General features: G+C 43.0%; 1 non-coding gene and 1 pseudogene across 1 annotated transcript; both read left to right on the top strand.

The window, feature by feature from the left end:
* The first annotated feature begins 1,000 nt into the window (after window positions 1–1,000).
* LOC135274832 (uncharacterized) overlaps window positions 1,001–26,479 on the top strand; it is a 79,227-nt pseudogene continuing 53,748 nt past the window's right edge.
* LOC135275003 (U7 small nuclear RNA) lies at window positions 11,371–11,434 on the top strand. The gene has a single exon (XR_010342729.1). It is a non-coding gene; the product is annotated as a U7 small nuclear RNA (small nuclear RNA).

Below are 26,479 nucleotides of genomic sequence, written 5' to 3'. Positions count from 1 at the left end.
CACTGCAACCTCTGCCTCCTGGGTTCAAGCGATTCTCCTGCCTCAGCCTCCCGAGTAGCTGGGATTACAGGTGCCCACCACCAAGCCCAGCTAAATTTTTTGTACTTTTAGTAGAAACAGGGTTTCACCATATTGGCCAGGGTCGTCTTGAACTCTTGACCTCAGGTGATCCATCTGCCTTGGCCTCCCAAAGTGCTAGGATTACAGGCGGGAGCCACTGAGCCCTGCATTATCTTATTTATTCAGAGACAGGTCTCATTCTATTGCCTAAGCTGGAGGTCAGTGGCACGATCTTGGCTCAAGGTAGCCTGGACGATCTTGGTAGCCACGATCCCAGGCTCAAGCAATCCTCCCACCTCAGCCTTCCCTGTGGCTGGAACTACAGGTGTGTGCCACCACGCCCTGCTAATTTTTGTAGAGACAGGGTCTCACCATGTTGCCTAGGCTGGTCTCAAACTCCGGGGCTCAAGCGATCCTCCGGCCTCAACCTCCCAAAGTGCTGGAATTACAGGCTTGAGCCACTGCGCCTGGCTTCTGCTACTTTAGACATAAGAATAACTTCCTTTCAAGAAGTTTCTTTTAAAAAGTTCATGTGTGTGCCTGCATCTGTTCTCACTTAATTACTACACAGGAGACGATAAATACTACTACTTATTTTATGTTCTAAGCAAACAATGAGAGGGAGGATAACTATGGCTCCTGGGCATATTTTCATTTGCTAGTAATTAGCTCCACAAATTTCCAAAGCAGATTTCTTCCCAGTAAGCATATAACAAACCTTACTCCTCTTTGTAAGAAAGGAGTTGAGGGGAAGCCCGGTTCTGGTCTCTCATAACCTTCCAGTGGGTGGGAGAACGTGGTAGAGTGATGGCACCATGGCAATTCCTCTTCCTTCTGTTACTGCCTCCTGGCATTTTCATCTTTCGAATGCCAGGGCCTGACTAGGTCAGCAGTGAAAGAGTAGTAGTCTCAGGAGCCAAGTTGAAGGACCTGAGAGCTCATGGAGACCATCTCCCCCACCGTCACCCCCGACTGCTGCTCCATGAAGGAACAGGACTCCAAAGAAGAAGAGACCCCGTGTGCAGGAGCTCTGAGTGAGGTGGTACAAAGGGAGAGAAAAAGGTGGGGCGTGTTGGCTCATACCTGTAACCTCAGCACTTTGGGAGGCTGAGGCAGGCAGATCCCTTGAGCCCAGGAGTTCAAGACCAGCTTGGGCAACATAGTGAGACCCCCCCATCTCTAAAAATATTTTAAAATTAGCCTGGCGTGGCTGGGCGTGGTGGCTCATGCCTGTAATTCCAGCACTTTGGGAGGCTGAGGCAGGCAGGTCACCTAAGGTCAGGAGTTCAAGACCAGCCTGACCAACATGGAGAAACCCCGTCTCTACTAAAAAAAAAAAATTACAAAAATTAGTTGAACGTGGTGGCATGTATCTGTAATCCCAGCTACTCAGGAGGCTGAGGCAGGAGAATTGCTTGAATCTGGGAGGCAGAGCTGAGATGGTACCACTGCACTCCAGCCTGATGACAGAGCAAGACTCTGTCTAAAAAAAAAAATATATATATATATATATATATATATATTAGCCGGGGCATGGTGGCTCATGCCTGTAATCCCAGATACTCGGCAGGCTGAGGCAGGAGAATCGCTTGAACCCAGGAGATGGAGGTTGCGGTGAGTCGAGATCACGCCATTGCACTCCAGCAACAAAGTGGAACTTCACCTCAAAAAAAAAAAAATTAGCCTGGCATGGTGTCACATACCTGTAGTCCCAGCTACTTGGGAGGCTGAGGTGGGAGGATTGCTTGAGCCCAGGAGGTCAAGGCTGTTGTGAGCTGTGATCCTGCTCACTGCACTCCAGCCTGGGTGACAGAGCAAGACCCTGTCTCAAAAACCAAAACAAAAAAGGGAGAGAAAAGAAGGAGGAGTCAGTGGTAAACATTTGAGGGCCTCATCTTAATTGGGGCTTCTCGTTTCAAGGAAACACCCTGGCTCTGTCAACACCACTGTTGCAACAGAATTCCACGTGTTGAAGCCTGTAAAGAACTTGCAAGCCCACACCTTTAAGTTTTCCCAGTCTTCCAAGGTAACCATTTTATTTTAAAACAAAGCTCTGTAGTCGGTCCCCTCGGTGTTTTTAGAAATCTTGTAACGTGGCATCTTCTGGAACCTCAGGGCTTTACCAGGGGATGATTCACACCCAGCCAATATCCCCCCTTCAATTTCTTAATGGATCTCGTTTCACAACCCGGGGTTTAAACCATGGAAAGACTTCAGACAGCTTGTTTACACATCAGAATCAGAGGCCCCAGGCCTCCATCTATACCCCTCTCATATCTATCTTCAGAACCTACCTTTCTGAGGTTTATTGAATGGATCAAATAAAATGTTCTCATTGTCACTAAGCAGGGATACACCAGGGGAACTTCCTTTATCTAAAATTAAAAGATTGCATTCATCCAAGGCAACTCCTGCCCCATCTCAACCCAACCCACACTCGTTACCTTATGAACTTATATTTCTAATTTAATGTAAATAATCATGATAGTGATGGAACAGGCTGAATAAGCATAACCTACGCTGCTTTATCATTATAATATAGAGAAGAATGTCTTTTACGGGTCCACATATTAAAATGGAAACACAGTGCTTTGTTTAGTCTAATGCCCAGGGGAATTAAACAGAAAATAGTTCTTAGGCTGACAGCATCCAGAGTGCTTTGTAAAAGGCAGCTTCGCAGTTGGTGGAAGCCGGTCAACCTGGGAAGGAAGGCTTGGTTTCCTCTTTGCGCTGATTAAGAGTCTAGCGCTTCAGAGTATAGTTCCAGACACGGAAGGAAGATCTTATCACGGCCCTTGGCAAAGCTCCATTGTTACAGCGGTCCTTGTTTCCTTCACGCCCAAAAGAAAGAAAGAACATTAAAGGCTCGTTTTGGTTTGTAATCTGTTTGGATCCAAATGTTCATTCCTCACTGAGATTTTCTGAACCTATGAGACTATTTCACAGGATTGATGACTAATTCAAGTACTCTAAAGATGAGATCCACCAGTAAAATTTTAATCTCTCAGTCGCCTGGTACTCTTGATGATACCTATATTCACAAGCTCTAAATTAACATAGGATCTAAACCATTTATTATTCCCTGCCAATGAAATAGGACAGCAAATTAGATCAACTATTAGTTTAAGCAGAGCTTTCTTCAATTTAGTATATCTATACATACATTGTTGATCTAGTTCTATTGAAATAAGAGCAAAGAATACGGCCTCCAAGACTTCCACTTCCACTTTTTGGAATTTGTTAATGTTTTCTTTGGTCCAATTATATGATTGAATCATCTAAATGCCCAAAGTCACAAAAGAACATATATTTTCTGCAGGATATAAAGTCATGTATATAATGTTGAGGGTGTTTATTATATCTTTTCACACCTTATTCTTCCTTATTTTTATCTGCTTGGCCTAGTAAACTCTGAAAGAGATATAGTACAATCTTCTGGAATAATTTTTTTTTGTTTTTAAGTTATCTTGACATAAGTTTTTACTTTATGTATTCAGCTTTTTTGCTGCTTTGGCGTGAACAAATACATGCTTGTGACTTACATACTTTTATAATTAATCTTTCTCTTTGTCCCGTTTAATAGGTTTGGGTAGGTTTTCATCGAAGTGCTACAGCTTCAAACCATTTGGTTAAATGAAATGAGAGTTAGTTATCAGATATGAAAAGGCAGTATTTTTTCTGAATTATTATGGACAAAAACCGGGAAAAATTGAGTTGCCATGTTAAGGAAATCGATTATGAATTAATTGTTTAAGTCTATTTTTTTTTTTTTTTGAGATAGAGTCTTGCTCTGTTGCCCAGGCTGGAGTGCACTGGCATGATCTTGGCTCACTGCAACCTCTGCTTCCCGGGGTCAAGCGATTCTCCTGCCTCAGTTTCTCCAGTAGCTGGGATTACAGGCGTGCACCACCATGCCTGGCTAATTTTTGTATTTTTAGTAGAGACAGGGTTTCACCATGCTGAGCAGGCTAGTCTAGAACTCCTGACCTCGTGATCTGCCCGCCTTGGCCTCCCAAAGTGCTGGGATTACAGCTGTGAGCCACAGAGGCTGGCCTCCTTAAGTCTGTTTTTTTATTCTGATGCTATTTATTTAATAAGCTGAAGTAATTTCCAAAATAAATGAATAATGTTCTGATTTCTGGTCAGTGTCGACAGGAACAGAGTAAAAGCCATCAACCCAGAAGAGAAAACACCTATTCTTACCTCCACCTTTCCTGCCATCTGTTCCTTATCTGTCCCTCATCAAACAATTTAGTTTTGAAAACAAAGTAGGTGTGTCTGGCTACTACCTGTGGGTGACAGTGAATTTCACTAGAGTTTTCCACATCGAGTCGGCCGCATTGCTTTTCAGGAGGCGAGGAGCCATCTCAGTTCTAGCGCTGGAGGAAGAAGCAATCCCTGCGATTCTCTGGCTTCCTCTTAATGACCACTTTCCTGATGCAGGGAACAGCAGCACTTCAGTTTGAAAGACTTGGGACAAACTGATCCTTTTGTAAATGTTAGAAATAACAAGTTGAGGGTTTATAGACTAGAAGCTACAAGACGTTCTTTCAGTTGATAAGCCAGTAAGTCAACGCTGCTTTACTTTTTACTTGACTTTATGAGAAATGGATAACCTCAGCTGCACTCTCAAGCGGCAGCATTTCATCAGTAGAAGAATGTTGTCAGTACATAGCTCTTCCATCTTTTTTTTTTTTTTTTTTACTTCTTTTTTTTTTTTTTTATTTAAGAGATGGAGTTTCTCCATGTTGGTCAGGCTGGTCTCGAACTCTCGATCTCAGGTGATCCGCCCACCTCAGCCTCCCAAAGTGCTGGGATTACAGGCATGAGCCACCGCGCCCAGCCTGCCTCTTCTATCCTTTAGGCAAGAACCTATAAAAGTTTACTATTGCCAATATTCTACTGCCCTAGAAATGGCCATAAATGCATTTCTACCCATTGTACACTTAGGAAGGAGCAATCAAAAAACTCTGTCCATAAATGGCCTTTTATCATTTTTGGTGACAGCTGGAAGGAAGTCTTTAGAAGTTTCTCTAGAGGGTGTGGTAGGATGTCAAAGGAATCCTAACTTTTAGCAGGAATCTTAATGTGCCAAGTTCACACATGGCTGAAATATGTTTAATTCTTAATCAAGTAAATGGAAACAAGATGGTGAGAAGGGCTGCAGAGAGTGCCCATTCTGTTACCCCAGATTAAACTCTACGCGCCTCCAAAAAGTATTTGGAGGTTCTTTTTTTCTTTTCTTTTTTTTTTTTTTTCAGATAGGGTCTCACTCTGTCGCCCAGGTGCAGTGGTGTAGTGGTACCATCTCGGCTCACTGCAACTTCAACCCTGCCTCCCAGGCTCAAGGGATCCTCCTACATCAGCCTCTTGAGTAGCTGGGACTACAGGCACGCTCCTCCACCCCCAGCTAATTTTTGTATATTTAGTAGAGATGGGGTTTCACCATATAGCCCAGGATGATCTCAAACTTCTGAGCTCAAATGGTCTTCCCTCGTTGGCCTCCCAAAACGCTAGAATTACAAGCGTGAGCCTGGCTTACTTTTTATTTTTTTAAACTACATAGCAACTACTAAATAGGAATTTCTAGATATAGACCACCTAAGGAAGAAAAACATACAGAAAAAAAGTAATTCACACGTAATTTTATGTATCTATACCTTACATAAACCTATAGCAGTGAACCTAGAACTCAGTGCATCCAGGCTTTCTATTTAATTACATGAAGCAAATTGTTAGAGGCTAATTTTTCCCCCAAGTAAAAATAGTTACCAATTCTTTGCCTCTGTAATGGCTGGTGCATTTTTTTGTTGTTTTTTTGTTTTGTTTTGTTTTTGAGACAGGGTCTCATTGTCTCCCAGGATGGAGTGCAGTGGCACCATCTTGGTTCACTGCAATATCTGCCTTGCAGGTTCAAGCAATTCTCATGCCTCAGCCTCCAAGTAGCTGGGACTACAGGCATGCACCACCACACCCAGTTATTTTTTTCTTTCTTTCTTTCTTTTTTTGTAGTTTAGTACAAATGGTATTTCACCTTGTTGGTCAGGCTGGTCTCAAACCCCTGACCTCAGGTGATCCTCCTGCCTTGGCCTCCCAAAGTGCTGGGATTACAGACATGAGCCACAGCACCAGGCCTGTGTTTGCTGTTCTATCAGCTTCCAAAAGTGCAAAAAGTTCAATTGCACATTCCTGCTCACTGCAGCACTATTCAGAATAACCAAAACATGGAAGTAACACAAGTGTTTATCAACAGATGAATGAATAAGCAAAATGTGGTGCAAACATAAAACAGAATATTATTCACTTTTCAAAGGGAAGTACGTTCTGATACATGCTACAACTTGGATGAAACTTAAGGACATTATACTAAGTAAAATCAGCCTTTTACAAAAAGACAAATACTGCATTAATTCACTAACATGAGATACCTCGAGGAGTCCAAATCATAGAAACAGAAAGTAGAATGGTAGTTGCTAGGGCATAGGAGTAAGAGAGAATGAGGAGTAATTATTTAACAGGTAAAAGAGTTTCAGTTTTACAAGATAGAAAAGAGTTATGGAGATGGATAGTGGTGATGGTTGTGTAACATTATGCATGTATTTAATGACATTGAACTGTACACTTAAAAATGGTTAAGCTGGGCAGAGTGCAGTGGCTTAAGCCTGTAATCGCAGCACTTTGGGAGGCCAAGACAGGCGGATCACACGGTCAAGAGATCGAGACCATCCTGGCCAACATGGTGAAACCACATCTCTACTAAAAATACAAAAATTAGCTGGGTGTGGTGGCGCATGCCTTTTCCAAGCTACTCAGGAGGCTGAGGCAGGAGAATCACTTGAACCCAGGAGGCGGAGGTTGCACTGAGCCAAGATTGCACCACTGCACTCCAACCTGGTGACACAGTGAGACTCCATCTCAAAAAAAAAAAAGGTTAAATTGGTAAACTTTATGTTTTGTGCATTTTACTACAGTAAAACAGAAATGTAGATAGTTGCTGATTCTGGAGAAGAAGGTAAAGTTTCTCAGTAGAGGTGAAGAGAGCACAATTTGTGATCAACATTGTTGAGAGAAAAACAGCTTTTGATTGACCAGACATACCTCAGAACTGAGGAAGATGGTGAAGAGTCTCCGATGTGTGTGTTTTTCATTTAAATTAAACCATGCCTTCTTGGGTCAAGCCAGGACCCAAAGTGTTCAGAGAAAGCAGAATTTTATGTGATATTTTGAGTCCAAACAGAAACAGGAAATTCCAGCAACCTCTGGAAGGAGAACAAGTTCCCTTGAGAAGTTCTTACTTAGTTTTCCATATTGAATGAGTTCTGAATGCTTCAAATGACATCCTGAAACACATGTGAACAATCTCAATCTCTTCATGGCTTCAGTGTTGGGTAAAGTTCAAACAACGAGTGATTATTTTAAGACTTAGAGTATACTGCATTGCAAAGAGACAAAGTTAGATTCTACCCTGACCACAGAAGAGATGAAAGTGACTATTCATATTATTTATGAGATCTTGCCTACCCAAAAAATGCAACCACTGAAGTCATTCCATTATGCATAATATCTTGAAGTCCCTTATTAAAGTAAATATACTGTAAGTCACACGGGGTGGCACATGTTACCACCAGAACGCTCAATCATCTAACTAGGCTAATGACTTATCACTTAACAGAATGGAAGTGAAGAAAGGCAAAGAGAAAGAGAAGGAACACTTATTTAGCTCTTCCTATGTGCCTGCATTCAGCTAAGTTCTTTATGTGATTGCTTTTATTGAATCCACGTGACATTTTGATAAAATGAAAAATTACTATTTCTTAAGTTTACAGTTAACAGAATTGAGACTTAGAGATGTTAAGCAACTTGTCCATAGCTTTGAAGCTAAGAAGAATCTGGTTTTGAGGCTGGGTACAGTGGTTCACACTGTAATCCCAGCTCTTGGGGAGGCCAAGGCAGATGGATCCCTTGAGGCCAGAAGATCGAGACCAACCTGGCCAACATGGTAAAACTTTATCTCTACTAAAATACAAAACAAATTGCCAGATGTGGTGGCACACGCCTGTAATCCCAACTACTAGGGAGGCTGACGCATAAGAATCACTTGAGCCCGGGAGGCAGAGGTTGTAGTGAGCAGAGATCCTACCAATGCACTCCAGCCCAGGTGACAGAGTGAGGAGTCCAAGTCTGACTGATTCCAACCCCTGTCAGGTTAGTATCCACTCAACGTTTGAAGGAGGAAATCAACACAAAAGGAACACAGCAGTGCTGCTCTATACAATACAATAGAAATACAATATAATAGAAATACAGTGTGAGGCACATATGTATAATGCAAGGCACAACGGTAGCCACATTTAAAAAGTATGAAGATTCCATGGCCGGGCACAGTGGCTCATGCCTGTTATCCAAGCACATTGGGAGGCTGAGGCAGTAGGATTGCTTGAGTCCAGGAGCTTGAGATCAGCCTGGGCAAGATGGCAAGAGCCCATTACAAAAAAAGTAAAAATTAGCTGAGCATAGTGGCATATGCCTGTAGTCCTAGCACTTTGGAAGGCTGAGATGGGAGGATAACTTGAGCCCAGGAAGTTGAGGCTGCAGTGAGCTGTGTCTTGCCACTTCACTAGATCCTGAACAATAGAGCAAGACACTCAAAAAATAAATAAATAGATAAAGTGGTCAAATTAATTTTAATAAGATATTTTATTTACTTTAATATAGCCAAAATATTATCATTTCAACATGTAATTGTCAAAAAATTTTTTTTTTTATTGAAACAGAGTCTCACTCTCTGGCTCAGGCTAAAATGCAATGATGTGATCATAGCTCACTGCAGCCTTGAACTCCTGGGTTCAAGTGACCCTGCCTCAGCCTCCTGGGCAGCTGGGACTACAGCCACATACCACCATGTGCAGCTAAATTCCTCATTTTTTTGTAGAAATGGGGTCTCACTATGTTGCCCAGGCTGGTCTCAAACTCCTGGGTTCATGCAATATTCCCACTTCAGCCTCCCAAAGTGCTGGAACAACAGGCGCCAGCCACCATGCTTGGCTACTTTTAATTTTTACTTTTTTTGTAGAGATTCAGTCTTGCCATCTTGCTCAGGCTGGTCTCAAGCTCCTGCACTCAAGCAATCCTCCCACCGCAGCCTCCCAAAGGGCTGGGACTAAGCTGTGGACCATGGTGCCCAGCCAGCTTAAAAATGATTGAGACTTTTTTTTTTTTCAGATAGAGTCTCACTCTGTCACCAGGCTGGAGTGCAGTGGCACAATCTCGGCTCGTTGCAACCTCTGCCTCCCGTGATTCTCCTGCCTCAGCCTCCTGAATAGCTGGGATTACAGGTGTCCACCACCACGCCCAGATAATTTTTGCATTTTTAGTAGAGATGAGTTTTCACCATGTTGACCAGGATGGTCTTCATCTCCTGACCTTGTGATCCACCCACCTTGGCCTCCCAAAGTGCTGGGATTTACATTAGTTTTTATAATAACACTTTGAAATCTAATACGTAGTTTATATTTCTCACTCCTCTTAATTCAGAGTAACCACATTTCAAGTGCTCAGCAATCACGTGGCTAGTTGCTGCCATACTGAACAGTGTCACTCCACAGCACTGACTCCTTGTAGATTTGTACCATTCACAAGTTTGGCCATTATAATTTTGTCTTTATCTAAATTACTTATTAAAATATTGGCCAGACCGGGCACAGTGACTCATGCCTGTAATCCTAGCACTTTGGGAGGCCAAGGCAGGCAGATCATTTGAGGTCAGGAGTTCAAGACCAGCCAGACCAACATGGTGAAACCCCGTCTCTACTAAAAATACAAAACAATTAGCCGAGTGTGGTGGCGCATGCCTGTAGTCCCAGCTACTTGGGAGGCTGAGGCAAGAGAATTGCTTGCACCTGGGAGACAGAGGTTGCAGTGAGCCAAGATCATGCTTCTGCACTCCAGCCTGGGCGACAGAACGAGACTCCATCTCAAAAATAAATAAATAAATAAATAAAATAAAATATTGGCCAAGACAAGGACCTGGAAAAGTTAAGTTAGAATTATTATCTGACTCAGCAATCCCACTTTTTGACATATACCCAAGAGAAATGACATGACATGAAAACATTTTAGGAAGAAGTAAAAACACACATCTTCACAAAAATCTGTACACAAACATTCATATCAGCATGATTCAAAATAACCAAAAAGTGGAAAGAACCCAAATGATGACCAATTGGAGAATGGATAAGTAAAATGTGTTATATCCGTGGAATGGAATCTTATTCAACAATAAATAAGAATGAAGTCCTGATACATACTACAATATGGATATATTTTGAAAACATTATACTAGGAGAAGGAAGCCAGTTACAAAAGAACCATATATTGTGTGATTCCATTTATATGAAATGTCCAGAATAAGTCAATCTATAGAAAGACTGAAAAGTAGATTAGTGCACTGGGCACAGTGGCTCATGCCTATAATCCCAGCACTTTGGGAGGCCAAGGTGAGAGGATCACTTTAGCCCAGGAGTTTGAGACCAACCTAGGCAACATAGCAAGACCCCATCTCTATTTAAAATTTTTAAAAATAAAGTAGATTAGTGGTTTTCTAGGGTCAGGAAGGTTGAGGGAATATGGAGTAGACAGTAACCGCTAATGGTTATGGGATTGTTTTGGAGGATGTAAACCATCCTGCTGTAGGTGATGGTTACCTACTAATAGTAAAAACTATTGCCTTGTACAGTTTAAGTGGGTAAATTGTATCATATATAAATTATATCTCAACGAACTTGTAACATAAAATATATAAACTCATCTGAACCCTCAAAAACATATTGAGCAAGGCAAAAGCTTAAATATAAGTTTCTAAAGAGATATTTATCTGCTAATTGATAATTATTAGATATGATGATTCTAAAACTACTAGTAACCCTGCCTATATCACTGTGGATTCTTTTTTTTTTTTGAGACAGAGTCTCGCACTGTTGCCCAGGCTGGAGTGCAGTGGCGTGATCTCGGCTCACTGCAACCTCTCTGCCTCCCAGGTTCAAGCGATTCTCCTGCCTCAGCCTCCCGAGGAGCTGGGACTACAGGCACCCAACACCATGCCCGGCTAATTTTTTGTATTTTTAGTAGAGACGGGGTTTCACTGTGTTGGCCAGGCTGGTCTCGGACCACTCCAGATCTTATGTTCTTGGTCTTGTCTTCAAGAAGAGCATCTATCTAACAAATGCCTAGAGAGGACAAGCTTGGATCCAAGCACTTTGTTAGATGAATAAGATAGGACCCTTGCCCACTTGAGTTTGTGATATAGAAGAGTAGAGTTACAGCTCTTTTAGAATTTGTCTAGCAGGCTTTCCGGTTTTTGCCGGAAAGCGCCCCCCTCCAAAAAAAGAAAAAGAAAAAGAAAAGTAGACAAACAAATATAGAAACAGAAAAGTAAAGACAAACAACTACAAGCCATTGTGAGAAGTTCTACAATGGAGAGTCAATACAGAGCCTCATGGGATGCTCCAGGAAAATAAGGTTGATGTAGCACCTCTTGGACCTATCAGGGCAGTGACTGTACCAAAAGCGTTGATTAAAATAGTATGTCCTGGCTTATTTTTTGTGACATTATACTAAGTCATGGGAACCTCATTTTCTTTTTAAGACTGTACTCTTAAGTACAAATCGCATTGAATTTTGTTTCAGAATTTTGCCAAGATTCCTCTTCATGCCCATTGGTCAATGGATTTCAGATGCCAACTCTTCCCAAATGTTTGGCAGCTCCAGTCCTGAGGACTTTTCTCACTTGCCGATGATTCCTGAATGAAAAGAGTCTGGTAAACAAAGAGCAGTCCAAAAGTAACTTGACGCCTGTGCACCAGGAAACATGTTGACACGTGTTTTTAGCAGTACTATCATTAAGGAAATAATTCAAGTTGCCTATCAGCAGTGAAATGATTAAAAGGCACCGGTTATCCATACCGTGGACTGTCACACAGCAGTGAAATGAATAGACCTTGTTACACACACCAGTCTGGCCGAATTTCAAAAACAATATTGAGCCAAAGAAGTCAATCATAAAGTATGATTTCAAAGAAATTTTCAAAACAGGCAAAACGAAACACATGTACACTGTTTACTGAAACACACATGCACTAAAAAGCAAGGGCATGATTAACAAACCATGCAGGACTGTGGTTATCTCTGAGGGGTGTGGGAGGAGGAAGGATATACGATCTGGGTGGAGCCCACAGGAACCTTCTGGGGGACTGGTGATGTTCCGTTTCTTGGCATAGATGGTGGTTTAAAAGCTGTTTATGGTGTTGTTTAAGTTATATGTGTATATTTTCACGTACAGCTGGTATATTTTACAATGAAATAATGGATTCACATTCTAGCTGGTGAGGCAGGCTCTCCTAGGCATCTACCCTTTTATGCACATATTATTCTGGTTTATTGGTCTGTAATAGAGCCTGCATTGGCTGGATTCTGGAATTCAATGCTACCTAAAATATATAGATTTCTTTGTCCGTGAGGAGTTTTCGAGTTGGCAAGATATTTGAGACAGATAAAGGATTCCTGGAACCTCAGAAGGGCGGCCAGGGGGCAAACATGAGCCTCTGGCCTCATCCCTCATCTGGCTTACACCCATTCAGACCACCCCCAATGAAAGCGAGGTCAGGGAAGCATGCAGAAGACATGCAGAGAGGCCTCATACCTTCACGTGTTAAACCTTTATCCTTGGACATCAAAAACTCCCGGAGATGGGGAGTGGGAGTCATACTAGTCCCCTGCACAAACAATAATGGAAGAAGAAGCCCCAATCTGCCTACTCATCATGATCATAAATCACGCTTCCAGACACCTGCCTGGACGGCGGCCCGAGAGAAACTTTGGCGCGGGAGTCGGCCTTGCATTGAGTAGGCTGGTTTATCTTTAAGTGCAAGGGCGTGCACAGAGCTGCAAGTTGGAAGGAAAAGGTTATTGTGGCTGTTCAAGGATGGTTGCTCTGCCTCTGGTGAACCAGCCAGACAGATTCTAAATGCTGATCGTAGTCAGTTCTAAATAGAGCAGCAATTACACCCATTCATATCTCCAAGATTTTCAGATTCCACCTCAGCAATAACTTTTTTTTTTTTGAGACGGAGTCTTGCCCTGTTGCCAAGCTGTAGTGCAGTGGCGTGATCTCAGCTCACTGCAACCTCCGCCTTCCAGATTCAAGTGATTCTCCTGCCTCAGCCTCCCTAGTAGCTGTGACTACAGGCGCGTGCCACCACACCCGGCTAACTTTTACGTTTTTAGTAGAGACAGGGTTTCACCGTGTTGGCCAGGTTGGTCTCGATCTCTTGACCTCGTGATCCGCCACTTTGGCCTACCAAAGAGCTGGGATTACAGGTGTGAGCCACCGTGCCCAGTCAGCAAGAACTATTTTTACAGGGTAGAGATCCATTAACCAAAGAGCAACAGCTTTTAAACTACCCCTCAGTCACTTATTCCCCAGAAAAGCCATATTAGAAAAAATAAACAGAATGAGATCTTTCAGGGACTCTAATTTTTCTTGTTAATAATATGAGGTTGTCTTTCCTAAATCCAAGTTTGGACAGTTGCGGGTATCAGCAGTCCCGAAAGCTCAGCTATCCTAGATTTGCTGCTCCACGATGGATGCACGACGCGGAGGTCTTGCACAAAATACCCCAAAATGTTCTGAATCCATCTTATTTTCCTCACACTACTGATGCTCAAGAAAAAGACCTCAGAGTTGGGATAGGATACCCATGCTCATCAATCATTTGTAAGACATGTTCAATTTGCAATTATCTACTCCAGATAAATGTGGTCTGTCCTTTCAACTGAACGTTCAGGAACAGAAAAGAATTAGAACTCCTAGGTTTAGGGCTGGGCATGGTGGCTCACACCTGTAATCCCACCACTTTGGAAGGCTGAGGCAGGAGGATCGCTTGAGGCCATGAGTTCAAGACCAGCCTAGGCAACATAGTGAGACTTCATCTCTATTTTTTTAATTAATTAAATAAAAAAAATTTTTTAAAGAACTATAGTGTCTACATGTGTCAACAAAAAGAGTTAAGCTCTGTAAAGTATTTGAAGGGATTTATTCTGAACCAAATATGAGTGACCACGCCTGTGACACACCCCTTATGAAGTCATGAGAACATGTGCCAAGGTGGTTGGGGCGCAGCTTGGTTTTATACATTTTAGAGAGGCATGAGATGTCAATTAAATACATTTAAGAAACACATTGGTTTGGGCCGGGCACAGTGGCTCACGGCTGTAATCCCAGCACTTTGGGAGGCCGAGGCAGGTGGATCACAAGGTCAGGAGATAGAGACCATCCTGGCTAACAAGGTGAAACCCTCTTTCTACTAAAAATGCAAAATTTAGCCTGGAGTGGGGGCAAATGCCTGTAGTCCCAGCTACTCAGGAGGCTGAGGCAGGAGAATCACTTGAACCCAGGAGGTGGAGGTTGCAATGAGCAAAGATCTTGCCACTGCACTCCAGCCTGGGCAACAGAGTGACTCCAACTCAAAAAAAAAAAAAATCTAGCTATGTTAATAGAAAGTCTTTACAGACATAAATTCTCCCCCACAAGGAACAGCTGTGCAGGGCCATTTCAAAATATGACAAAGAAACATGTTTCGAGGAAAAATACTGTGATTTTCTTCTTTGTCTCATAATATTATGCCAGAGTCAGGTTGGAAAGTAAATCATGATATGTAGGGTTAAATAAAACCCATCAGATGAGAATTTATGATTTGTAGGGCATGACTCTCCAGACCCCTTAGATAGGAATTTCGTCAAGATACTGTAATCTCAGCACTTTGGGCAGCTGAAGGGGTGGATCACAAGGTCAGGAGTTCGAGATCAGCCTGACCAACATGGTGAAACCCCATCTCTACTAAAAATACAAACATCAGCCAGGTGCAGTGGTGCATGCCTGTAATCCCAGCTACTCAGGAGGCTAAGGCAGGAGAATAGCTTGAACCCAGGAGGCAGATGTTGCAGTAAGCCGAGATCACACCACTGCACTCCAGCCTGGGCGACAGAGTGAGACTCCATCTCAAAAAAAAAAAAAAAAGATAGGAATTTGGGCAAGATTAAAAAAAACCTCAGAGTTTAGTCCTCAGTCCCCCCTCTTGGCCAAAAAGCATTCCACAGAATGCATATACAGGCCAAACAGCACCAGGTGGCACAGCTCTAGGAATGCTCATCCCTAGAATCATCTAATTTGCTCATTTGGCAAGGTCTCTCGGCTCCAGGAAGGCTCATTCCTGGATTAGTCTGGTTGGTAGTAATAGTTTTAAATATTAGCAGTTTGGGTCATGGAGGAGAGAACACCATCTGACCTGACGTAATAGCCAATTGTTTAAAGGGTGAGATGGAATCAGGCCTAGGGTTGAGTCTAAAAGAAAAAATCCCGGGCTGGGCATGGTGGCTCATGCCTGTAATCCCAGCACTTTGGGAGACCAAGACAGGTGGATCCCCTGAGGTCAGGAGTTTGAGACCAGCTTGATCAACATGGAGAAACCCCATCTCTACTAAGAATACAAAATTAGCCAGGCATGGTGGTGCATGCCTGTAATCCCAGCTACTCGGGAGGCTGAGGCAGAAGACTCACTTGAACCCGGGAGATGGAAGTTGCAGTGAGCCGAGATCGCGCCATTGCACTCCAGCCTGAGTGACAAGAGTGAAACTCTCTCTCAAAAACGAAAACAAACAAACGAAAGAATCCCGGATCAGATCCATTTTGCAAGCTATCATGATCCAGGTCTTTGTGCCTTTTTCCTTTTGCTGTATCTGGCATAATATTTACAAGAGCTATATAATGCTGATACAGTGACAAATATCGTAAAGATAGCGAAAATTAGGCATCCAGAAAGATTATAGGTAGAGTCACAGCGCAGTAAACAACCTAACCAGCCAAAATAATCACTGCATGCATCATCATATTCTTTGATTCGACTCACAATGTGTTTACCTTCCTCATCAAGGGTCATTTGAACCTTACGACCCACATTAAATGAGAATCCGATACATTTAATTTCTCCACAGGTATAGCATCCTGAGAAGAGTGCAAATCAAATGCAAGGAACGCCTGGTCGTTAGTGTCTAAATTGTTATAGACTTGTTAACAGTAGACACATCTATTTTTCTTATCGCTTTTGTATCGCACCATATACTGGTATTTGGGTGCGAAAAGGAGGTTTTGTCACAGGAGAAGTCATATAATTCTACAATGTCTTTTTTTTTTTTTGGTCCCTCGGTGGGACTCCCTATGGCCAAGGGTATTGAGAGTCGGAAGACTTATAGCCAGTTAATTGTTCTAGGCCAGGTAGGAATGGATGTGGACAGGCACTTGTTACTCCTTAAAATTATTATTATTATTATCTTTTTTTTGAGATAGAGTCTTGCTCTGTCACCCAGGCTGGAGTGCGGTGGCGCGATTTCAACTCACTGCAACCTCTGCCTCCCAAGTTCAAGCGATTCTCCTGCCTCACCCTCCCGAGGAGCTGGGATTACAGGCGCCCACCATCACACTTCTGTATTTTTAGTAGAGACGGGATTTCACCATGTTGGCCAGGCTGGTCTCGAACTCCTGACCTCATGATCCGCCCGCTGTGGCCTCCCAAAGTGCTGGGATTATAGGCATGAGACACCACGCCCGGCCTTAAAATTATTATTTTAAGTAGCAAAGCCTACGACAAAACCTCAAGGAAAAGTTCCAAGAGGGACTTATTTTTAACTTCTATGTATTGAGCTACTGTGAGCTTGGTTTTTGTCACAGACTTGTAACAATTAGCTACACAAACACAAGCATGGTTCTGAAGAATAAAGATGACAGATAGATAGATCGATCTATCGATCTTCACAACTCATAATTGGGAGTATTATACCTAGGAGGCTTTGTAACAAGGTATTTTTATCCTGTTAGTAAATAATTTTTCTTAATTCAATAGTAAGCAGAATATTTTTATTGTTGAGGTGGATGCAAAAGTCACACATAATAGTTTAGAAGGCAACTAAACTTGTCTTACCAGCTGTGTAGGCATTTTTGGACCCCTTTCTTGATTTGGAGGGTTTGACCTTGACCTAACTTTTTCCCACAAAGTCAGCCCTTAAAATCTTACATGCCCACCTCTTCCGCAGTAGCTCCCGGGCCTAGAGGAAGGCAGCTTGTATAGTTTTGGCAGCAGAGCATTCGCAGGGGAACAAATCGGGGGGTCAGTAGGATGCCGAACGAGGGAGATTCATATCTCTGGTCTTCAGAATATCAAGGTTTTGGTTTCCTTGGAAGTAAAATAAAGAGAGATAAATAACATTTATACTTTGACAATTACAAGAGTAATTCATATGTCAAAATAGAAAAAGGAATCGATCCATTTGGGCACCAACTAAAAATATGAAGAAAAATATAATCTGGCTTTTTCTTTTTTTTGAGACAGAGTCTCCCTGTGTCACCAAGGCTAGAGTGCAGTGGCACCATCTTGTTTATTGCAACCTCCGCCTCCTGGGTTCAAGCCATTCTCTTGCCTCGGCCTCCCAAGTAGCTGGGAATACAGGCACCCACCACTAAGCCCGGCTAATTTTTGTATTTTTAGTAGAGACGATTTTTAGAAGGTTGCTCACCGCAACCTTCACCATGTTGGCTAGGCTGGTCTCGAACTCTTGACCTCAGTGATCTGCTCACTGCAGCCTCCCAGGTTACAGTCATGAGCCACCGTGCCCAGTCTATAATCTGGCTTTCTAGCCAAGAAATAATGATTTAATCTGTACTCAAAAAGTTAGGGCTGAAATCTAATATGCTTTACCCTTGGAAAAAAAATTTTTAGCCACCTTTTCATTAAAGAAAAAATTACAGCAAGGCCAATTTGTGTGCAAGGTAAGTTTTCGGCTTATTATACTTACCCGATTAACTGCATAAAATGCCACAAGAATTTATTGGAATTCTAAGATTCCTTTTGAGTTTGTTTTGCTGAAATTTTACCTAAAGATAGGCTCTTCTAGTTTCACTCTTGGTAAAATAACCAGTGTCTCCGGTTGTTTTAAAAGACTGTTATTCAACTTACGCAGACAACAATATTGTCATAAAATTACAATCTGAATTTTAGAGGACTCAGAAAGGTAAATTTGCTTGCGAAAACATACTTTACCCAAATAAAGTAAAAAGATTTTCTTGACCCTTCTTTAACCAGACCATCAGCTTTTAAAACAAGATGTTTGTTTACCTTGGAAATTCCATTTACAAACCAAACGCTCATGAGAGCTATTAGGCACTGCAGAACTTAGCAGACCCTCACAATTAGTCCTAGAAAAGAAGCTCTCTGCTTATAAGGTAGCAAGAGTTTTTGTAAACTATTTTATTTTATCATGGTACTCTTTTGGGAAGCATTATTTCCATTAGCATAGGGGTAGCTTCAGTTACTATTTCATAGCAAGGCAGTAAATGTCGATCAAGTAGAAATTCTCTAGATCAGTTGTTGTCATTGAAAGATACTCACAGTTTTTTCCATCAGCCCTGATAAAACTCTACATAAAGGGATATGCAGCAGAGGAATTGTCCCGACTGGCACTCCAGCTTTATCCTATATTTTGTAGGCTTAGACAGTTTTATTAGTTCCTATTTAATGTGCTCAAATAGCATTTCCTAAAAGAGCAGATTTACATGTCTTCAGTTTTTATAGTACTAGAAAGGGGAAAAACATCCCCCAGTTAGATATAGTACCCATTTTCTTTTTTTATTTATTTTTATTTTTTTGAGATGGAGTTTCACTCTTGTTGCCCAGGTTGGAGTACAATGGTGCAATCTCGGCTCACAGCAACCCCCGCCTTCTGGATTCAAGGGATTCTCCTGCCTCAGTCTCTCAAGTAGCTGAGATTACAGGCATGTGCCACCATCCTGGCTAATTTTGTATTTTTAGTAGAGATGGGGTTTCTCCATGTTAGTCAGGCTGGTCTCGAACTCTGAACCTCAGGTGATCTTCCCACCTCCGCCTCCCAAAGTGCTGGGATTACAGGTGAGAGCCACCGCACCCGGCTATGGTACCCATTTTCATAAGACTTTTAGGTAAAAGGGGTTACAACTAACTTACATAAACCTTGGTTAAACATCTTACATTTTATAATTCAACTAAACTGTATGGTTTTATGTTCTAGTCTCAGGAATCCTTTTTTACTTCCAGACAATTTGATCTTTTCTGATGAAAAGGGTTTGGGTTCCCAGCACGGAGTTACATCAGTAAGTCCTGTGAGGGACAGCAGATTTGATAAGCTTCTTAAACAGTCCTGTGATTCTGTGGGAGGGGCACATGTAAAAGGGGTCCCCATAACCCCCAAATTTACCATGACCTGGGTAATAGGCATACTTGGTAGGAGGATATCCCAGTTAACACAAAGCTTGTGTTAGCCCAACATGACTTGCATACGAAGCATATTAACTGCTTCGTCTGGGTGCTTCACTTGGTAATTTATAGGGAGAGTTGGGCAGTCCCCTTTTCAGAGCAAACAGACCTTACAATGGCATTATCTGCCCACTAGGCTGATTGCCTTTGGGGTTTTTTTGTTTTTTGAGATGGAGTCTGGCTCTGTCCTAGGCTGGAGTGCAGTGGCCAGATCTTGTCTCACTGCAATCTCCTCCTCCTGGGTTCAAGTGACTCTTCCTGCCTCAGCCTCCCAAGTAGCTGGGACTACAGGTGCCCACCACCACGCCCGGCTAATTTTTTTTGTATTTTAGTAGGGACAGGGTTTCATGTTGGCCAGGATGGTCTTGATCTCTTGACCTCATGATCCGCCCATTTCAGCTTCCCAAAGTGCTGGGATTACAGGTATGAGTCACCACACCCGGCCGGCTGAGTGCTTTCTTAGGAATAACCCCTGGGCATTTGGAACACATATACTCAGTAATTGTTGAGTAATGAGCTGTGGGTCTTGCACTAATCCAAACAAGCTCTTAAATTCTGTAGCATTTAAAATTAAGAATTTTCTCAGTCTGGGTGTAGAGGCTCACACCTGTAGTCCCAGCACTTTGGGAGGCCAAGGTGGGTGGAACACCTGAGGTCAGGAGTTTGAGACCAGTCTGGTCAACATGGTGAAACCCTGTCTCTACTAAAAATACAAAAATTAGCCAGGCTTGGTGGCACATGCCTGTAGTCCCACCTACTGGGGAGGCTGAGGCAGGAGAAACACTTGAACCCGGGAGGCAGCGGTTGCAGTGAGCGCCATTTCAAAATGTGGCAAAGAAACATGTTTTGGGGTAAAATATTATGATTTTCTTCTTTGTCTCATAATGTTATGCCAGAGTCAGATTGGAAAGTAAATCATGATATATATGGTTAAGTAAAACCCACCTGATGAGAATTTATGATTTGTAGGGCACAACTCCCCAGACCTTTTAGATAGGAATTTGGGCAAGATTAAAAAATCAGAGTTTCGTCTTCATGTGTGACTTTTACGTCAATCCTCAGTCTGGCTAAAGGGCCATGATTTTCATCTGCGTTTGACTTTGTTCTGTCTCCTAGCTCTGTAGTTCTCAGGCCTGTCAACAATTACAATTGCCCAGATTAAAAAAAAAAAAAAAAAGTCTGTGCTCTGGCTTCTTCCTCAGAGCCTCTGCCTGCATTGGTCTGTGGTCGGGGCTCGGAACCTGCACTTCCTTAAAGCTTTCCATGCTTCCTTAAAGCGTGACCAGGGTTGAACAGCGCGGTTTAGGAGCCAAGTGGAACTATGGGAAGATCAAAGAGAGCCATACACCAGAGACTTTACTCAAGATGTTTATTCATGGTTACATTTTGGGAAAGGAAGACAGGAAGACGGGGGGCACCTTACTGAGTCTCAAAAGGATGCTGTGATATAGAACATGGAGCCAGGGGCTTGAAGGAAGGCCTGAGTTGAAATTTGATTCCACCACTTACTTCGTAGCTGTGCAACTAAGCTAAGAAAGAGAAGGTGGGAGGTGATGGAGAGCCTCGGCAAGTGTCAGTGGAGGGACACAGGAGAGCCCTCCTCGGCTGAGAACATGGCAGGGAGTAGACAGTGATGAAGCTCTGGAGTCAGTTGGACCCGGGTCCTAATCCAAGTTCTGATTTTTTAGCTGCCTTGACCTTGGGTACACTACCTAGTCTCCTCTGTAAAAGCAGAAGCTTGAGGTAGTTATCTCCTAAGGCTGCTGCGAGAATAAAATGAGACACAATGTGTGAAAAGATAAGACAGCCCCAGGCACATCATAAATGCTCAGTTAATAGCGGCTTTTATTTGTCCAGATACAGTAGGATGCCTGCCCTCCCATCTCACCCTTCTCCTCACTGATAGTGAGACTCCCTGATAGTGAATGAGTGAACGGCAAAATGAGGAGACACTTGACAAGTAAAATAAATGTTCTTTGCTGTTTAGACATACAAATTCCATTTATTCATCGACAATAGGCAGCCAATGTTTATTGAGCGTCCAGCACCACTTTAGATCTATCCTAAGGTGTGGGAAGTAGAAAAGTTCCTTTTTAAAGTTTCCTTTCTTGTTAAAGAATAAGTGTGCTAATAACTTTGTCAAGCGCTATCCTATGTAGCTGTGAGACATGCCATGCTTACAGGCACGTAGTACATTCTATGTCCTTGTACTTTAATCAAGATTTCTGTGCTGGAAGTGCTAACAGGCAGGTCGCAGCTCTCCATTGCTTTTACCTGCTTAGAAAAGTTTTAAGTTGTTAGCCATTCAGGTTTTAGTTTAGATTGTGAGACCTGGTTCCAGCCAACGCAGATCAGACATAGCAGTAAGGATGACCCCAAATGCATAAGGAATACATTTGTCTGTTTTCCTTTGTTCTTTGTACTTTTGTAGCAAGATGGCTAGCGAGGGTACCCTTCCTGAAGTCCAGGAAGTAAAAATGGCATTGCTGAAAGATCCTTTGTCTCAGTGCTAATTTTTCTTTGCTGCACCGAGCATCTATTTCCAACATCTATTTCCAACATAAGGGTACCATTGTGATGCTAATATTACCATAGCCCGTTTACAGATGAAGAAGTGGAGCCTCCATGCAGTGGGTGACAGCCCCCTGGGTGTTCAAACTGCAACCTAGACCCAGACCTTCTAACTCCAAGGATACACTCTCTTCCTTAGTGACTTCATCCAGTGTCCTGGCTTTCAATACCGTCAACAATGCTTATAATTTCCAAATTTAGAGTCCTTCCAGCTCAGATATCTACCCTGAAGTCTCTTTTTTGCCTTTTTTCTAGGGACAGGGTCTCCTCTGTTGCCCAGGCTGGAGTGCAGTGGCTTGATCATGGCTCACTGCAGCTTCAAATTCCTAAACTCAAGCCATCCTCCTGCCTCAGCCTGCTGGGCAGCTAAGACTACAGGTGTGTATCAACATGCCCGGATAATTCTTTTAATATTTGTAGAGACAGGAGGTCTCACTATATAGCCCAGGCTGGTCTTGAACTCCTGGCCTCAAGAGATCCTCCTGCCTTGGCCTCTCAAACTATTGGGATCATAGGTGTGAGCCACCATGCCCAACCTCCCCTGAATTTCAACTCTTATATCTAATATGTATTTTTTGATATTTCTAGTGGAATGTCTAACAATTGTCTCAGATTTTATAATTGTCTGAAATTTAATGTACAAAACCAAGCAGTTGATCACCACACTCTTCCTCCAACCAACCAGCTACTCTCAAAGTTCTCGTCAACCTCAGTAAATGGCCACTCCATTTACAGTTGCACAGGCAAAAACTTTGGAATCATCTTTGACTGTTCTACAGCCATATCATCTGTGGATGAATCTTTTCAATTCTACTACAAAAAAATATATAGACTCTGACCACCAACCACCTCCTCCATGCCACCAGTCTGGTCCAGGCTACCACCATCTACTGCCCAAGTAACTCCCTAGAGCCCTCACTGGCTTCCCTGCTCCCACTGTTGTTGACCAACAGGTCAATTTCCAACCTTGAAGTGAGTGTGATTTTGTTAAAACATGAATCAGATCACACACTTTGCTGGTCAAAACTGTCCCACAAGTAAAGGTAATCCCAATACACCTGTAATCCCAATACTTTGAAAGGCCAAGCAGGAGGATGGCCCTAGGCCAGGAATTCAAGACCAGCCTGGACAACATAGTGAGACCCTGTCTCTTTTTTTTTTTTTTTTTTTTTTGAGACAGAGTCTTACTCTGTCACCCAGGCAGGAGTGCAGCGGCTCCATCTCAGCTCACTGCAACCTCCGCCTCCTGAGCTCAAGCGATTCTCCTGCCTCAGCTTCCCAAGTAGCTTAGCTGGGATTACAGGTGCCCGCCACCACACCCAGCTAATTTTTGTATTTTTAGTAGAGATGGCATTTCACCATGTTGGCCAAGCTGGTCTCAAAGTCCTGACCTCAGGTGATCCACCTGCCTCAGTCTCTCAAAGTGCTGGAGTTTCAGGTGTGAGCCACTGTGCCCAGCCGAGACCCTGACTCTTAATGAATTAATTTAATTTTTAAAATTAAAAAATTGTCCAACAGCTTCTCATCTCATCTCATGATCTATGATCTGTGCACGATGATCTATGGATGATCTGTGTATGATCTGTCTGCAATTTGTTCATAATCTGTACCTGATCTATGATCTGTGCATAATCTTTCCATGAGCTGTCTGCGATCTGTCCTCAGTCTGCACGGGACTGGCCCCATCCTTACCCTCCGCGATCTGCACAGGACGGTGCATCCTTACCCTCCGCGATCTGCACAGGACGATGCATCCTTACCCTCCGCGATCTGCACAGGACTGTGCATCCTCACCCTCCTGTCTTCACCTCATAATCCTCTCTCACTTTCTCCAGATGCACTGAACATGCCAAGGTCTCTCCTGCCTTCTCTCCATTGCCTTCATGGCTCATTCCCTCTCTTCTTTCAGGTCTTCCTGCCACTGAGTGGGTCTTTTTACATAGTACCCCACCTTTCCCCCAGCTCAGTTATCACTTCTGAGGTGCTGTAGATTTCCCTGGTCTCTCTCTCTCTCTCTCTAATTGGAGACAGAGTCTTGCTCTGTCACCCAGGCTGGAATGCAGTGGCACAATCTCAGCCCCCTGCAACTTCCACCTCCTGTCCCAGTCTCAAGTGATCCTTCCATCTCAGTCTCCTGTCTCCTTGCACTAGAATGTTAAGTTCTTCAAAGACAGAAATCTTTGTCATGCTCACGACTTAACCATCTCCTTAGTGCCCAGAAGATTGCTCAGCACACAATACATGTTTGATAAATATTTGTTGAATGAATGAGTAATTAAATAAATGGAGTACTTTCTCCTACAAACTGTGCCTAGGAAGATAGTCATGTGCAAAGTCTAGAACTCTGATGTTAGAGAAAGGATTTTTTTATTTTTGAGATGGAGTCTTGCTCTGTCACCCAGGCCAGAGTGCAATGGCACGATGTTTCCTGGGTTCAAGCAAGTCTCCTGTCTTAGTCGCCTGTGTAGCTGGGAATACAGGCATGTGCCTTCACACCAGCTAATTTTTATATTTTCAGTAGAGACGGAGGTTTTGCCATGTTGGCCAGGCTGGTCTCGAAGTCCTGACCTCAGTCGATCCGCCTGCCTCAGCCTCCGAAAGTGCTGGGATTACAGGTGTGAGCCACCATGCTTGCCCCAGATATTCTTTTTTTTTTTTTTTTAACACACAAAGATATTTATTTGACTAGGTTATGAAGGCTAAAAAAACATTGTTTTTCTCCTTTTATGTCTGTGATCATCTCATTGATTTCATGTTATTATAAAAATAAATGTAATTCACACAAATTCCTGTTCTTGAACACTTGTTCTTTTCATTTTTTTTTTTTTTAAGATGGGGTTTCACCATGATGGCCAGGCTGGTCTTGAACTCCTGACCTCAGGTGATCCACCCACCTTGGCCTCCCAAAGCGCTAGGATTACAGGCGTGAGCCACCACGCCCAGCCTGTCAGATATTCTTAATCATTGATGCAATAGACAAGAGGGTAGAAGTACAGGAAATAATTCGGACCGCTGGCCTGGGAGCCAGAAGGGAGATTTCTATTCTTAGTTCTCTGCCATTAGACTTCCAAAAAGCCTCCTTCCAGACCCTCAAGCTTCTTCAAAAATGGGGATAGTAAGTTTTCGGTGAGCATCAGTAAGTATAAGCAAAGACAGTCTTTAGACACCATGCATTAAAATACATAACTATCAAAGACTACATTGGAAAATGATTTGGTCACTTAGTTAAACTAAAGGATAAGATTAGCAAATCAAAATGGAACCTGTCTAGGGCAAATCTCACAAGGTATTTGGGCCAAAGTGTCATTCTACCATTGTTAGGGGAATTCCCATAAACTGCCAACGCTTGGGCTCTGGCCAGAAAGGGATTACTTCCAAGGCAGTGTTCCCTGAGTGCCTTCCAGCCACACCGTGTACTGCTCAGCGCCTTCTGTACACCCCAAATGCTGTCTTTTATTCACGCCAATTTTTATATTTTTGAAATATGCTTTTGCAATACAATTTAGAAAGAGGGGAGAACACAGGCTTTGGGGAAGGTGCTATCCCTCCAGTCAGCTTCCTCAAGCCTCATAAATTCCTGGCACCTGCCTTCATTCTCAGGCAACGAATCCACGATTTTCCGGCTTCAATACAAAGCAGGGAGCACCCAGCTCCTGACTGTGACTCTCTTTGTCTCCTATAAAAAACAGTTCTGGCCCAGCACAGTGACTCATGCCTATAATCCCAGCACTTTGGAAGCCGAGGCAGGTGGATCTCTCGAGGTCAGGAGTTCAAGACCAGCCTGGCCAACACGGCAAAACCTCGTCGCTACTAAAAATACAAAAATCAGTGGGGCGTGGTAGTGCATGCCTGTAATCCCAGCTACTTGAGAAGTTGAGGCAGGAATATTGCTCAGTGAGCTCAGATAGTGCCACTGCACTCTAGCCTGGCCAACAGAGTAAGACTCCATCTGAAAAAAAAAAAAAAAAGAACAGTTCTTCCTACATACATATTGCCGCCTCTCCTCTCAGCTTTGCATTTTTCTTCAGGTAGAAGAGGTTATCTGCAATATGAAATTTATACACTTGTATTGTCTTCTTCTGGGAAGTTGCCTAGACGCACGCTCCAATTTAGAAGTCCTTTTGTAATTGAGCTATGCCATTTTCCTGGGGTCGAAATTCAGGGAAGAAGCACAGCCTGGGATTTCCTCTCCTCTTCACTTTGCTTCTTCCTCTCAAAGTAGAGTCTCATTCAAAGAAAAGTGACCCATCAACCAGTTTAGCACGTTTTTCTTTTATTTTCTTTTGGGATTCTTGGCTGCCGCATGGGGCTATTCTGAATCAGCCTCATCCAGCAGTTTTACTCTTGTGGCTCTAGGTGGGATTTTTGCTGGATAAGCTGAGACTCAGTAACACGCAGAGTTGTTTGGAGGTTGGCAGAACCCACTGGGTGAGCCTCCAGCGCTTTAACACAGC

The sequence above is a fragment of the Aotus nancymaae genome, unplaced genomic scaffold (genome assembly GCF_030222135.1).
Source record: "Aotus nancymaae isolate 86718 unplaced genomic scaffold, 86718_ANA_hifiasm-v0.15.2.pri h1tg000014l, whole genome shotgun sequence".
Classification (NCBI taxonomy): domain Eukaryota; kingdom Metazoa; phylum Chordata; class Mammalia; order Primates; family Aotidae; genus Aotus; species Aotus nancymaae.
The sequence above is the reverse complement of the archived record's forward strand: the minus strand, read 5'-3'. Positions and strand labels throughout refer to the sequence as shown.